Source organism: Tenrec ecaudatus, unplaced genomic scaffold (assembly GCF_050624435.1).
Source record: "Tenrec ecaudatus isolate mTenEca1 unplaced genomic scaffold, mTenEca1.hap1 Scaffold_2380, whole genome shotgun sequence".
Classification (NCBI taxonomy): Eukaryota; Metazoa; Chordata; class Mammalia; order Afrosoricida; family Tenrecidae; genus Tenrec; species Tenrec ecaudatus.
Window position 1 is genome coordinate 21,553 of NW_027458572.1, and position 16,793 is coordinate 38,345.

Here is a 16,793-nt window from a genome sequence, read left to right on the forward strand (position 1 = left end):
AATAAAATTTATATGTTGTATCTGCTTTTTTTGAGGAACATGACATTGAACCATACAAAAGAATGACGATGGTCATTCCTATGAAAGAACACTTGCACATGCTTGCAGATAAAATTTCATTGTACTTTCCAAATCTACCTGACATTCCATTTGCACTTGCTAGACACCCATTCACAGTCAAAGATGAAGATGCTCCGGAGACAGTTCAAGAAGTGTTCATTGAACTCATTAACAGTGAGTCAGCACAAACTGATTTCGCTACAATGCCAGTTACAAAATTCTGGATCAAGTGTTGGCAGTCATATACCTATCTGAGACCATCTTCTTCCATTTCCAACAACATATCTGTGAAACAGGGCTTTCCAGCTTTTTGGTTATCAAGTCTAAATACCAAAGTAGACTTCGTTGTGCTCTTGCAAAGACTGAGAACTTCTGATCTGGTGAGAAGGAAGGTTTCTCAGCATTTGCACGCACGCTGGCTTTTTATGCATACAGTCGCAAAATGTAGCAATGCAGTTTATTATCATTATATTAAAGACTGTTAACCATGCTACACCATGCTTCAAGACAAAATTTCATTTATTTGTAATCAGAAATAAATATTTCACAATACATAATTACATATTGTTTTTGTGATTAATCACCATGCTTTCATTATGTTCAATTTGTAACAAAGAAAATGCATCCTGCATATCAGATATTTATATTACAATTCTTAACAGTAGCAAAATTACATTCATGAAGTAGCAAAGAAAATAATTTTATGGTGTGGGTTCTCCACAACATAACATGAGGAACTGTATGAAAGGGTCATGGCATTTGAAAGGCTGAGAACCACTACTATTGGACAAGGGCTAACTGGCCGTTTTGGATTTCTGAGATCATAAAACTTTTCAGGATCATCTTACTCCGAAAGAGTAGCTGGCAGTTTTTAACTGAGGACCATGCAGCTAGTAGCCCATTGTATAATCCACTACACCATCAGAGCTTCTAGGTATAGAATCTCTTCCCTTTCTTTTTCAACTTTTCAGAAAGATGCTGGGATCTGAATCAGAATTGCATTATAATTATAGATCACTTGTGGTGTGTTTGATATTTTCACAAAGTAAAATTCCCTATTAAAGAGTATGGCTAATTTTTCACTTTATGTCTTATGGTATCCTGTAGTACTGTTTTTAAGGTTTTCTTTGTACAGATGTTTGTTTTTCTGCCCAGGTTTTTTCCATTTTATCTTATAGGTGGCTCTTGTAAATGGTATTATTTTCTTGAATTCCTTTCCAGAGCGTTCTCTGTTGGTACACGGAATCCAAATGGACTTTTCTATATTGACCTATGGCCTGTGAAATTGCTGAACATTTCATTTGGATGCAATGATTTTCTTGTAGGGCCTTGGATTGTCCATGTTTAGAGTGATACCATCTCCAATTACAGTTTTACATCTTTGCTACCATTGTCAGCTTTTATTAGACACTTGTTGATCAATAACTGCCATAAAGACTTGCAGCATATTATTAAATAAAAGTGGTATTAAATGGTATCCTTATCAGGTGCCAATATGTAAAGGGAAAAATTTAATTAACTATGCATCAAGCAAAATGTTTGTCATTGGCATTGCATTTTGCTGTTTAAGTCAAATTAAATCATGTCACTCTCATAGAAATGTTAGAGAAAAAAAAGAATGAAACACATATGGGTCCTGCTTCCTTCTCACAGTTGTCAAGTTTGAGCTTAGTTGCAGTTACTGTGATGTTCTATGTTGTTGAAGTTCATCCTTTTTTCAATGATATTTTGCTTTATCAAGCATGATGTCCTTTAATGGACAGATCTCTCAACAAATTTCTAATATACTTAAAATGAAATTTTCATAGTATCCATTTATGACAAGCATTATAATTGTACAACTTCTAAGCTACAATTGACAGTGCATCAAACTATCAAGTTCTTCACTAGCACTATAATTAAAATGCATCATTTTACTTTTAAACAGCCTCATTCATTTTTCAACTTTCAGTGGCATATGAGACAATTAAAAATAAAATAGCTTGGATCTGGTAAATATTAGTTCTCAAATAGACACTGCTTTTTAAATGTTTAAAGAGGTCCTGGGAAACAAATATGCCCAGGGAAACACATCACTTGTCTATGGCTTCTGTGTATATTGATTGAGGTCCAAGTGAAATGAAATCCTTGACAACTTCAATGATATCTCCATTTTTCATGGTAATTTGTATTGGTCCTATAGTGAGGATTTTGGTTTTCTTTCATCGAGCTGTATTCTGTAGTTAAGGCACCAGTCTCTGATCTTCATCAGTACGTTTTTCAAGTCAGACTACCTTATGGCATGCAGTATTAAGGCATCTTCACACTACAGGGAATTAATAAGGCTTTCACAAATATTATTTCCGTGCTCTTCTATATTTAGGACAACTTCTTAGATTACTTTCTTTTTTTAACATTTTATTACTCATACAACTCTTATCACAATTCATACGTATACATACATCAATTGTATAAAGCACATCTGTACATTCTTTGTCCTCATCATTTTCAAAGCATTTGCTCTCCATTTAAGCCCTTTGCATCAGATCCTCTTTTTTCCCCTCCCTCCCTGCTACCCCTACCTCATGAGCCCTTAATAATTTTTAAATTATTATTTTGTCATATCTTGCCCTATCCAGCGTCTCCCTTCACCCCTTTTCTGTTGTCCCTCAGGGAGGAGGTCACATGTAGATCCTTGTAATCGGTTTCCCCTTTCCAGCCCACTCACCCTCTACCCTCCCAGTATCGCACCTCACACTCCTGGTCCTGAAGGTATCATCCACCCTGGATTCCCTGTGCCTCCAGCTCCTATATGCACCAGTGTACAACCTCTGCTCTATCAAGGTAGATTTCAGATCATGATAGTTGGGGGGTGGGGTGGAGGAAGCATTTAGGAACTGGAGGAAAGTTGTATACTTCATTGGTGCTACATCGCACCCTGACTGACTCATCTCCTCCCCTAGACTCCTCTGTGAGGGGATCTCCAGTGGCCGACAAATGGGCTTTGGGTCTCCACTCTACACTTCCTCCTTCATTCACGATGTTAAGTTTTTGGGTTTTTTTTATGATGATGCCTTATTCCTGATACCTTTGGCACCTCGTGATCACACAAGCTGGTGTGCTTCTTCCGTGTGGGCTTTATTGCTTCTGAGCTAGATGGCCGCTTGCTCACCTTCAAGGCTTTAAGACCCCAGACACTATCTCTTTTGATAGCCGGGCATCATCAGATTCCTTCGCCACGTTTGCTTATGCACCCGTTTGTCCTCGACAATCGTATCATGGAGCTGTGCAGCCAATGATATGATTTTTTGCTCTTTGATACCTGAAAACTGATCCCTTCGGGACCACGTGATCACACAAGCTGATGTGCTCTTCCATGTGGGCTTTGTTGCTTCTGAGCTAGATGGCCACTTGTGCACCTTCAAGGCTTTAAGACCCCAGACGCTATCTCTTTTGATAGCCGGGCACCATCAACTTTCTTCATATTTACTTGTTCAAATGCTTTGGCTTCAGCAATTGTGTCGGGAGGGTGAGGATCATAGAATGACAATTTAATAGAAGAAACTATTCATGTATTGAGGGAGTGCTTCAGTAGAGGCCCAAGGTCCTTCTGCCACCTTAATACTAAACCTATAAATATAGACACATAGATCTATTTCCCCATCCTCATATATATATTTGCATGTACATGTCTTTGTCTAGACCTCTACAAATGCACTTTGCCTCCTAGTTCTTTCCTCTATTTCCCTTGACTTTCCTCCTGCCCCACTATCATGCTCCATCCCCACCTGGCTTACAGCTATACCTCTTCTTTAAGTAACCTTGCCCTTATCATTCCCTACCAGGCCAGCCACTCCCCACCTCGCCACCAATTTGAATCCCATGTTGCTCCCTTGTCCCTGGGTTTGTTAACACCACTTCTTTACGGCCAATCTCCCCCTATCCCAGGTACCCCCAGAACTGTCGGTCCCTTTGTTTTTCCTCCAGATAGTTCATCCAGCCTGTCTCATGTAGACAAACCTGTGGAGATAATAACATGCACAAAAATAAGACAGAGGAAAACAAAGCAACAGTATACAGCCAGACAACAAAACAACAAAAAACCACTGACAAAGAACAAAACAAAACACATCAAGATAGAAAAGCTTGTAGTTAGTTCAAGGTTCGTTTGTTGGCCTTTAGGAGTGTTTTCCAGTCCAGTCTATATGGGCACCACGCCCTGGCCCCAAATCCACTTTCAGCATTCCCTGGGGACCTTGCCACTCCATTCCCTTGCTGTTCCGCTGAACTCTCCCAGTGATTTGCCTCAGTGTGGTCGGATCAGGTCAGGTGCAATCCGCACACTGTGTCTCTGATGCTTTCTCCGGTAGCGCCATTGGTCACTGAGGGGTATCATGTCTTATAGTGGGGGCCATGTTGTCCTCTCTGTGGACTGGCTGCTCTAATCAGGAACATCATCCTCACGGCCTGGTGGGCAAGTCTGTGCTCCACTCTCTCCTCCTCCCCTTCATCTGCGCCCGTGTGCTCTGATCCGATATATCCTTCTGCCCGAGCTGTAGAATCAATGTCGTCCTTTGAAACAAATTCTTCTTGGGGGAGGGGCAGGAATCCACTTAATTTTTGGTGTTGGGGCCAGCCTCCCAGACCTCTTCACTGGTTCCCTACTCCACTCCGGAATGCTGCATTCACACCTCGCGGCACTGGGTGGAAGTCTGGTCCCACTTTCCCTGTGGAGATATAAACAATACCCTCCCCTTGGGTGGGTTAGTGCCCCATGCCCCAGCTCACCTTTTCTTCCTTATATTCATCCTTTTATTTTTCTTTCCCCACCTCCTCCCCAGTTGTCTACTATGTGCATCCCTGGTTTTGATCTGGTCTCTGCCATACTACACAGTCTTCAACCCAAAAATGTTAGTATATAGTAACTTTTTCCCCTATGCCACATTAGCATTTTTTTTAATATTTGCCTCAGCAGGATCATGTTTTACTTTTCCTTTTGTACCTGACTTACTTCACTTAGCATGATTTCCTCCAGTTCCTCCCAAGCCGGTATGTGCATCATAGTTGAGTTTCTTTCCCTGTGATCTATCTTTCTCAGAGTGGTGTGTTGAAGTCACCTACTATAATTGTCGGGTCTGTGATTTTTTCTTAATCTTTTGGAGTGTTTGGTTGACATATTCAGCTGGTCTCTCATTCAGGGAATATATGTTTACAATGCTTAGTGGTTCATTGTCTATGATTCCCTTGAGCATTAGATAGTATCCTTCCTTATCTCTTTTTATGGTTTGTACTTTGAGGTCAATTTATTCCGAGATTAGGATTGCAACCCCTGCTTTTTTTGTATTGCTGTGTACTTGGTAGGTCCTTCTCCAGCCTTTGATTCTCAGCCTATTTTTGTCTGTAGCCTTGAGATGTGTCTCCTGTAGGCAGCAAATGGATGGGTTGTGTTTTCTAAGCCATTCTGCTAGTCTCAGTCTTTTAATGCCTGAGTTCAGGCCACTGATTTCAGGGTTATTATCTCCATCTGTGGACTCTGTGATGCCATTTTATACCTTTTGTGTTGGGAGTTTTCCTACTTTCCTTTCTCATTAGTGTGTGTTTTTTGTGTGTATCATTCTTGACTTCTTTCCATCCTTAAACCAATGCTATCTTGGGGTCTCTTTTCTCCTTGTTGTGCTCTGGGTGAAGTTGTTCTATGTATTGGTCTCTTATTTGTGCTTGGTGAGTGTTGTTCATCTGCCCATACTGAGTCGGCGAGGATCTTTTGTAAGGCTGGGTTTGTTGTAATGTAATTTTTGAGTTTTTCCTTGTCTGGGAAGACTTTTACTTCTCCATCGATCTTGATCGATAATTTGGCTGGGTAGATATTCTTGGATTTGCGTTGTTTTCCTTCAATTTTTGGAGTAATGTTACTCCACTCTCTCCTTTTTTTCATAGTTTCTGCTGATAGGTCTGAGCATATCCTTATGTGGGAACCTTTATATGTGACTGCTTGTTTTTCCCTGGCTGCTGTCATGATTTTCTCCTTTTCCTCAAAGTTGGATAGTTTAACTATTATGTGCCTTGGTGATTTCATCTTGGGGTCCTGTCATGCTGGTGTTCTTTCAGCCTCCTGGATGGTTGCCTGGTTTTCATTCATTAGGCTGGGCAAGTTTTCCTCCAAGAATTCTCTCGCTATTGTAGCAGATGATTCTTTGTTGTGTCTTCCTCCGGTAGGCCAATAATTCTAATGTTCTGCTTCATAGCATCAGACATAGCTCTTAGGTTTTCTTCAGCTTCTCTGATGCTCTTGTTAGATTTTTGTTCACGTTTATTAAAGTCTGCTTGGCTGTCCTCCAAGACATGATAGGGTTCTCTGATTCCTCCAATCAATTTTCAAGGAACATGATTGTGCTATTGTTTTTCATTATCTCCTCGCTAAGCTCCTGTATCGTTTCATCCTTTTTCTGTATTGTTTCCCTCATATCCTGCATGGCTCCAAGCAGCATTCTGAGTTTCTTTGAGTGGCATCTCAATGTCTGCTTCTTCTATGTATGTTGTTATGTTCAGGTCATCTTCTGCCTTTGTCTTTTTTTCTCCTGTTTTTTTCGTTGAAGTCGTTAGGGGTGATGGCTTTTTGCGTTGAGTTATTTTAGAGGGACCAGGTGCCATTTTCTAGTCTCTCTCTGGAAGACTTACAGGAATGCTTCTTCGAACTGCCTACAGCTGATTTTGCTATGGTATTAACCTACCACTTTATCTTCCTGTGGCTTCCCTATCAGGGGAGTACCCCAGATGGCAGGTCGGCTGCCTGCCCCAGTGTTGCACAGGCTGGGCTGATGTTCCTGTTATTGGTTTGAATGTTGAAAAGTGTTGGCTGAGCTGCCTTATGTCCCCAGGTACTCAGGCAGGAACTCCCTGGTGAGAAGTCTGAGGAGTATCCCCTAGAGAGCAAGCAGGCCTTTCCCTAGCCTTTGGCTATCTAAGCAGGGTGGAGCTCACCTAGCTGGGTGTGGCCAAGGCGCAAATGCCCTAGGGCAATGGGAGTGCCCCATATGTCTGCAATGGAGCATGAGAGAGCAGGGTAGGAATAAAGAGCAGGGGGAGAAAAATTAAAATGTTAGACTAGACTCTGCAGGGGTATAGGGAAGTGAGGGAAGCAAAAGCAACTATGTAGCTGAGTCCCACTCCCTGCCTGTGGAGCTACAAGGGCTTACTCCCTGCCCCAAGCCCCAGCTGCTATCCACAGCTGAGCCCCAAGAGTCGCAAGAAAGCTGCTGAGCAGCCCCCAAAGAAGTGGGGGGACACAGAGCAGAGATGTTAACAGATGCAGCAGTGTAGCTGAACCCTGATCCCTGCCTGTTGGGCTGTGGGGTGTTGGGTTTAGTCCCTGCTCAGACCACGTAGGCACCGCAAGCTGTGGCCATGACATGAAAAAGCTCCTGTGCAGCCCTCCACGGCTGTGTTGGAATAGAGAGCAGAGATATAAACAGAAGCAACAATGTAGCTGAACCCTGATCCCTGCTGGTGGAGCTGCCAGGGTCCTGTCCCTGCCCTGAGGCAGGCAGGGGAAAACTGTGGCTGTGTTTAGACCAAGCCCTGCTACAGGCTCCAAATGGCCCCGGCTCCGGCAGATACATTGGCTGGGCTCCAAATGGTCCCGGCTCCAGCAGTTACAGCGGCTGGGCTAAGGTCAAGCCCCCGGCGGCTTCCAGTGATGTAAGCCAAAACCCACAGCCCTTCAAAACCCAGTGGATATGCGCCTACTTATCTTTATGATGCACCTCCTGCAATCCAGCAGCGTTGAATTTCCCTCTAAGCAACTCTCCTGGGCTGGATTCTGCAGAGTCCCCCTGGCATGTGTCACTACGTTGCCATCGTCCTGTGGGCTCGAACTGATAGTCCTTAAATTGGGGATAGGATTTAGTGCAAGCCCCAAACCCATTCCTTGATCTATTACTTTATTACCTTTTATTTGATAAAATTAAAATTATTTAACTTGGCAACCACTGTATAGGTCATATTGTTCCATAGTTCAATTCTGTCCAAACGAATTGTGCAATTTCTTGCATACTCATACATGTTTTCCAAATGATAGGGTTCCTTCCTAGACTTCTTGAAATCATCTCCCTTTTTTCTCCTCCACCCTTCAAGCACCCTAAAACCTTGTTATGCTTTCTTTCCCTGTGGGCACAACATCCCTAGGTTTCATTTTCTGAAAAATAACCAAACAAATAACACTGCTTCAAGACGGTGAGCTCCAATGGCGGCACACCTGTGAGAAACAGCCTAATGTAGATGAGTATAAGCAGACTGCAACAGAACAGCCACACAGTTGCCAGGATAATACGTCTTAACACAGCACACTTGCTGTACCAAGACTTGTTTGTTAGACAACCAATAGTAGACAGCTCTTGGTACAGCTATTTTCTTCAACCCCAGACACCATGTGTTTTCCAGCTTAATTCCTCAGGTTACAGTGAGTCTGGGGTAGAATCCAGTTCCCCCAGTGGAGTTCCCATTTGGGGATCCCACAGAAGCAGCTCTGCAGCATGACTTGTACTCTGAGAGTCAGGATTCAGTTTCCCACTGTTCTGTGACATCTGACCTGGCTTCGCAGGTAACCCCAGAGTCCTAAGTCAGCTCTGCTCTCCGAGTGCAAGTCATGAAATACCCTCCCTACCTGTTGATCCGAAGAGCACCTGCAGTCTCTCCTTACTCCACTTGGCTGTCAGCTCTCCTTTCCCACACCCGAGCAGACACGCACTTACGTTCACCCAAAATTGACTGTTCCATCTCCCCTCTTCAGTCCTGCCCACGCCCTACCATCACTAAGCCTCACCCCTTTGAGAGGGCCACCACCCTCTCCAGGGGACCTCACCCCAGATCCATATTGCTACTACTCAGCATCCTGCCCCCTTTCCCCCACCAATGGATCCCAGCTATCAGGAGATCAGGAAGTGTCCTCTGGCCAAATGACCTCCACTATACTTACCTTGACCAGAGGATTTGTGGTTCATGGCACTGGTCCAGCTCTTTCCCAGGCGATCTAGCTCCTAGCCAGAGGGCCTGATGACGTGCAAACTTGAGCTTGTGCCCTTTCTGCGACTTTTTCCAAGTGGAGTGAACTTAAATAGCATTTGTCCTTTTGTGCTTGACTAACTTCACTAAGCATGTCTTCCAGATCCTTCCACGACTTGAAGTGTTTCAATGCTGCTTTTTAGGGATTCATATTATTTGTGTGTTTACATCAGTTGTTTTTTTTGTTTTTTTAATGTATCCACTTTTCTCTTGATGGGAATTTAGGCTGTTTCCAGCTTCGTGCTATTGTGAACTGTGCTGCAATGATCATGGGGGAACACATGTCTGTTCGTCATCTCTTTCTTATTTCTTTGGGGTATATGCCCAGTAATGGTATTGGTGAGTCAGATGGTAGTTCAATTTCCATATGTTTTAGGTATCGCCATATCTCCTTCTATAGTGGCTGTACATATTTACATGACTACTAGCAGTTGTACAAAAGTCCTTATCCCACCAGACCCTGTCCACCCTTTATTGTTCTGTTATGTTTTGTTTTTAAATTGGGATACATTACTGGGCTTTAGTTGGTATCACATTGTTGTTTTGATTTCCAATTCCTGAATGACTACAGACCTAGAACATTTCCACATGTGTTTATTAGCCATTTATCTATCATCTTGTATGAATTGTTTGTTCAGGTCTTTAGCCCATCTTATCAAAAGTTTTTTTCTTGCTATAACCTTGTAAAATTCTGTGGATCTTAATCATTAGTCTTTTATATGATGTGTCATTACTAAATATCCTTTTCCAGTCTGTGGGCTCTCTTTTTACTCTTTTATTAAATAAACTCTATTGATTTACACAAGTGTTTTCTTTTTCATAGGTCCCATTCATCTATGTTACCTTCTATGGAGTATGTTTCTTTTGTTAATTCTGCCAACCCATGTATTCCCTGGACTAATGATCCTGCTAGCTCTGGATTTTACATGTAGGTGTTTAATCCACCTGGAGTTATTTTAGTACATAGAATGAGATATTTCATTTCATTCTTCTGCAGGTGGTTATCCAGATTTTCCAGCACCATTTATTGAGGAGGGCACCTGCTTCCCATTTAATGTCTTTTGGGCCAATGTAAAAATCAATTGTATGTGGATGTTTTTATTGTTGGGTTTTCTGTCCTGATTCATTGACCTGAGAATATTGGTCTTTTAAAATAAATTTATATGCTGTTGGATTCTATTGACCAGGGCTTTGTTGAGGATTTGGGCATCTATATTCATGAGAGATACCAGTCTGTATTTCCAGAGGTTATTGTGGTTTGGGGCAAGGGAGGAGTATAACCAATCCACTACAGTCCCTTATGTACCCTGTGAATTATTTTTAGAAGAGTGCACTTTTATTGTGCTTATAACAGTGGTTTCCTAAACAGCTCAGAATTATCCGCTGTTTATGCGTGGTCCTGGGGTGTCAATTTTCTATTACAATGAATGGCCCAGGGAGGAGTGTACATTCAGAAGTGGATCAGGCTACAGTCTGGGCACCAGTTCTGAAAGGTACCTGGCCTGTGCAGGACAAGTGCCGGAAAGCTGGAAATACCAGGTCCTATTTCTACTAGCACGGTGAGGCATTTTGTGATTCCTTTCTCAAAGCAATATAGAAACACCTCCACCGACACCTAGCCCTGCACCTGGCAGATTCCAAGCACTCCTGTTTCCCCAGTGCTGAGACTCTCTCCACGTGGCCTGATCTAATCATCTGCAGGAAGGAGCTGGGCATAGCTAGGGATTATCACCAGTGGGAGCTCTCCTCCCTCTGCAGACCTTGTGGTTCACCATCAAGCCTCCAGTTGTCTCTGCAGGCTTCTGTGGGATGATCCTGAAGTACCAACAGTTCGGCCGGGAGTTGCCACAGCACCTGCAAGGGAAGCAAAGCACAGGAAGGTGCTGTGAACTCCGACGGCATGATTGAGAGCACAGCTGTGCTCTCTGTGGATAAACCAATTTAAAGGACACCTGGTATTATATCCCAGGCCCCAACCCAGCTACCTACCTGCAAATTTGGCAATCCCACAGCAGTGAGCTGTTCACAGGGCCGATCCAACACTTAGCTTTCCTTTTAAATATATTTTTTCACTTGCTTTGCTTCAATTTAAAGGTAGATGTACAAAAATAGCCTTATTCTTCCTTCCAATAGTATCCCCCTCTATTGTAATGTAAGGTCAACTTAACAGCATGAATCTGTTAAACCATTGTCTGCGGTCCCCAGCAAAAGCACAGTTTACCAACAAATACTGCATGCAACAGTACTTTGCACACACAGAGAAGAGATGGAGCTGGCTCATCAGTAACGGGTCTCACTACCCCCAGCCAGCAGTCTCACTTTGCGGCCAGTGCAGGGATGTTGTTTTGTAAGCATCCTTCGTTTGAGCTGCTAAAAGAACAGTGTTCCCTCCTCACCAGCAAAGATGACAAAATAGGGCTGTGCTATGAGGGAGAATCTACTGGAAGGCAGGGAGTTAGTTTTGTCGTCGTCGTTTGTATTCCTTGTAATATATTTAACAATCAGTTTGGGGAATGTTAGCATGTGTTCAACCAAAGGTAGAAGGGGCAGGCTGTAGGACACCAGACCTAAAGAGTATGTTTGAACACAGAAGCCCCTGGAAAGGCAGTGATCCAGCAAGGTCACCACATCCCAGGAGCCAGACTGACATAATTGATCCTAAACACAACTGGTTCAGTCCTGGACTCCAGGGAAGGACAGAAGAGTACACTTGGACTGCCTTCTTCCTCAACTTGCAATTCCTTTTGGGTTCACCTCAGATGTATTTTGCAATTGGGGGTAATTCTCTTGAGTTTTGTTATGTGTCTTTCTGTTTAACAGTATACGAACCCAGAATTGATAAATGTATAGAGGCAGCAAGACAAACAAGGATTTCTTGGAGATACAGTGGGGCAATGGGTGGGGTAAAAGGGAGCCGATATTAAAAAGTTCAAGAAAGATGTTTTCCTCCTGCTTGATGTGATGGAACAGTGGGATGATATGATATCTATGTTACTATGGGTAGACTAGAGAAACAAATTCATAGACACTCACGTCCTTGAGAAATAGCTTTATGTACAAGAGAACTCAAATATCAAGAAAACATCCCAGCCCAGTCCAGATCAATTCCTTAAGTCCAATCTTAGACCATATGTCCGATACGTATTTTTAAAGTCTTCTTCAGACTCACAAAACACATGCAATGATGCCAAATGCAGCAAGAGCACAGGCCAGTGGGTGGGAAGTCTTCTGGATCTGGTGGCATTGTAAGCATCTCAGCGCTCGCATGGGTCCACGTGATTTCTCCAGCTGAGAGCACTCACATAGTTCCACATGTCTTGTCAGCTGCAATGTCTCCCAGGAAGTCAACAGAAAGAGACAGAGAGAGACAGACTCCTACATTCAAGGAGGAATGAAGGAGTTCCCAGAATCCTCAGGAGGCCACTCCAACACAGAGGCCACATTGGCTATGATCTGATTAACTGGCTAGACTCCACCCCTTCACTCTTAATCCTGTGAAATTGACAAATGATTATATGACGACCACAGCTAACTATAAGATGGTTTGGGCAAAAAACAAATAATCAAATAAAATAATAAACATAGACTATTTCATTATGAAATTTTTTATTGTAAATTCAGTTATTGGTTTATATCACAATCCCTTTCCTGTTCAATATTTTAAAGTTTTTGAAATATTGTACTGGCAAGAATTTCTGTCCGTTTGCAGCTATGTGTGCAAAACTTTCTGTCATGTATTGGAACATATTTTTCTCATGAAACATGCAACAAAATACTATTTGCAACATTCTTCTCAGGTGTAGTTCAGTGGCATTAGAGTATTGTTTTCAACAATTAAAAACATCTGCAAAATTTCCCATCAAACATAACAGAAAACCACCCCCAAAATAATTCTGACTAGAAACTTTCCCCTTAACATCAAATAATTAACTAAAACGTTCCAGTTTCAATTATTTTGAATAGAAGCCTGATTTAAATACTTCCCCGTTCCTCTGTAAAGAAGGCAGCCTAAATCCTGTAGAATATCTTTGTCTTTGAGCCAGATTTTCTTTACCAGTATTTTTTGTGGCGTACATCTCAATATCAAAATCTGTATAAAGAGCTATGTCTGTAGATCATACTTCCTTTCACTGTATCCAGCTCACAGTGTTTGCAACTTGTAGCACTCTCTACCTCTAAAGCTTTTCCCACTGAGGGACCAGAGGTAAAAATAACCTCAGGGAGAAAGTTGACTTGCAGGGGTGCTTAGGCCCCACAGGAGCCTGGATACAGACTGCAGTTAGAGCTGCTGTGCTGACCACTATGGTAGCTCCAGTGCCCGTGTTTGGAAATCTGCAGAGACAACTCCAGGTAACACTCCTGACCAACAATCTGAATGCTTATGACCAGAGAAAATGTTACTGTGTGCCCCACAGAAGTTGGAAGACTGTGTAAGCCCAGGAAACACCTCTCCTGTATGTGATGGGTTGCTGTCAGCAGGGGGCTCAGAATACCCATCACCCACAGAGGGTACTAATCCATGGGAAGAAATATGACCTTCTTAAGACTTCTGTGGGTTCCTGTTTCCCCACAAATAACCTTGTTGGTAGGAAACACTTTTTTTCCAATATTAAACATGGACTATAACGCAGTATATTTTATCCTTTCCCAAATATTCTGAAATGTTATAGGGGAAAGGAGTTTTAGGGAGACATATACTTGTTTCCCTACGTGGTCAAAGGAATGAAAAGATTCAGGTAGGCCTAGTCTTGATTCCATTGCATGGTAAGCATAGAGATTGTCTTTAATTTCACCAGATCATCTGTGTACTTCTGATGGTAATAGATGTAAAGCTACATTAAACTTAAAATCTGCACAGATGTCCGCATGATTGGTAGAGTGAAGACCTCAAAGAGAGGGCTGTGTTCTCTCAAGGACTCCACCAGCATCACTTTTCTAGTGTGAGTCCCAGAGGCAGGGGCCCCATTCAGCCCTTTCCACCTTTACATACCATGCACCTCCCACACGCAAATGCCTGACAAGAACCCAAATAAAACCACAACATGCAAGGACTTAAATTCATATTCCTTCTCACCTGGAGAGCATTTTCTGGGTGTCACGAATCTTATCCACATGAACATGAAGCATGTGTGGGTTTTCCTCTTTCTGGCAACTCAGGGTGGTGAGTGGTTCAGGGAGTCAGACATGAAGTCTGGGAGTGAAGAATCGGGGCACATGACTCACTGGGTTTCTCTCTATCCCCAGCTGTATAGGCCCAGGTGCAGGTACAAGAGTCAGGCCCTGGACTAGTGAGGCCCTCACAGACCCTATCTCTCACTTGTGCGGTCTCTAGATTGTCTTTAACCAGCTATCATGTGACCTGGGTCCACCGGGCTCCAGGAAAGGATCTGGAGTGGATTGGGATAATATGGGAGAATGGGGGGCACAAACTATAATCTAGCTCTCCAGTACTGAGTCAGCATCACCAGGGATACATCCCAGAACCAGGTTAATTTAAAACTGAGCTCTGTGAATCCTGACGTCACGGCCATGTATTACTGTGCAAGTTACACAGTGATGGGAACTCAGTGTGAGCCCAGACACAAACTCAGTTTCAGCAGAGACAAGGGAATGAAGGCAGTGAGGCTTTCCTCTCAGAAGCTGTGGTTTCCCCACCTTGTCAGCACTTCTCCAGGGACTACCGTGTATAGTCTAGGGAACCTTCATGCATCTGAGGAAGAACATGCACTCTGTGGAAGTCTGGAAGGTCATCTGTCGCCAAGATGGTGGGCCATGTCAGTAGAGGGACAGCAACACAGAACACGGGTACCCATATGGTAAGTCACAACTGTCCGTTCACACACTTGGCCCAGGCCAAACTCCAGCACCTCTTCCTTTGTTTTGAAAGCTTTGTTACACTAACTCCAATGAAAGTTTTTCTTGTTGAAAATTTCTCATGATTAACGAGATCTGATGTCCACATATAAGATGTTCCACATTTAATTCATGCAAAGGGCTTTTTTCCTTTTGTCAAATCTCTGATGTGCTGTAAGGCATTGTGTCTGGCTGAAAGCTTTTCCACATTCATCACATATATGGGGTTTCTCTCCAGTATGAGTTCACTGATGAACAGTAAGAGAAGCCATCCAGATAAAGGCTTTTCCACATTCATGACATACATGGGGTTTCTCCCGAGTGTGAATTAGCTGATGAACAGTGAGAGAAATCTTCTGGATAAAGCCTTTGCCACATATATAGGGTTTTACTCCTGTGAATTTTTATATGAGTTTTGAGATTTCCTTTACGAATGAAGCTTTTGCCACATTCACTACATTTATGTGGTTTCTCTCCACTATGAGTTTGCTGATTAATAGTGAGAGCAGTCTTCTGGATAAAGCCTTTTCCACATTCACCACATACATGGGGGTTTTCTCCAGTATGAGTTCGCTGATGAACAGTAACTTTACTCTTTCTGATAAAAGCTTTTCCACATTGACTACACACATGGGGTTTCTCTCCAGTATGAGTTCGCTGATGAACAGTGAGAGCATGCTTCCGAATAAAGGCTTTTCCACATTCACCACATACATGGGGTTTCTCTCCAGTATGGGTTCACTGATGAACGGTGAGAACATTCTTCGTGAGAAAGGTTTTTCCACATTGACCACATACATAGGATTTCTCACCAGTATGAGTTCGCTGATAAACAGTAAATTTACTCTTCTGGCTAAAGCCTTTGCCATATTCACCACATACATGGGGTTTCTCTCCAGTATGAGTTCGCTGATGAACAGTGAGAAGAGTCTTCCTGATAAAGGCTTTTCCATATTCACCACATATGTGGGGTTTCTCTCCAGTATGAGTTTGCTGATGAGCAGTGAGATCACTCTTCCTAGTGAAGCCTTTCCCACATTCACTGCATACATAGGACATTCCTGCCACATGAGGTTCCTGATGTCCCTTGAGGTATGATACACTGTGAAAATTTTTCCCACATTGCAAGCATTTTCCTAGCTTTTGTCCTTCATGACTTTTTTGATAATGTTCATTGAGTTTGAACATTTTCTTGAATATTTGCCCACACTGACTGCATTCGTAGGTCTTATCTAGTATACCAATAATCTGGTGTTCATAGAACACAGAGTCTTCAATGAAGGTTGTTCCACATTTATCGCCTGTGTGTAGTTTCTCAATTTCATCAGACTCCTGATGCTGAATGCACTGTGACTTCATGAACCTGGGTGGTTCACACTCAGGGAATTTCATTTCAGTATTAAATTGCTCTTGTTCACTGTGGAGAAAAGTTTTCTCATCTTCTGTATTTTGTTGCTTCTGTTCTGATTTAATTCCAGAATGATTAAATCTGATTTTACATTTTTTTCATGTAATCCAAACATCTCATAAGTTTCCTTTGGAGGAAAATTATTTTTATGCTGAGAATATGTATTACATTTGTAGCACCATTCCATTCTGTCAATGCATCTTTCACATTGCAAGTGCTCAAGCAAATGATCATCATCTTTCTGGATTTCTATAAAAGAACACAACATTGACTCTTTTAAATATCTTGGTTTTCAATGGACCCCATAAAATACACATTGATATAAAGTAGATCTTTAGTGACAACCCTCTTTTATGACTATAAATAAAACACTATGCTTAATGTTTATTGCCCATTGGACGAAATACAATCATGTAAACAATTCAAATGGTAA

General features: G+C 42.4%; 1 long non-coding RNA gene across 8 annotated transcripts in view; it reads right to left on the bottom strand.

Moving 5' to 3' along the window:
* Nucleotides 1-649: 649 nt before the first annotated feature.
* Nucleotides 650-16,793, bottom strand: part of LOC142436368 (uncharacterized) — a 37,484-nt gene continuing 21,340 nt past the window's right edge. For 5 of the 8 annotated variants that reach the window (XR_012781915.1, XR_012781914.1, XR_012781913.1 and 2 more), the window contains one exon: nucleotides 15,520-16,609. This is a non-coding gene — a long non-coding RNA (uncharacterized LOC142436368). Of the gene's footprint in view, nucleotides 10,954-15,519; nucleotides 16,610-16,793 lie in introns of those variants that run through there. The other 3 variants (XR_012781916.1, XR_012781912.1, XR_012781911.1) reach the window with 3 other exon arrangements.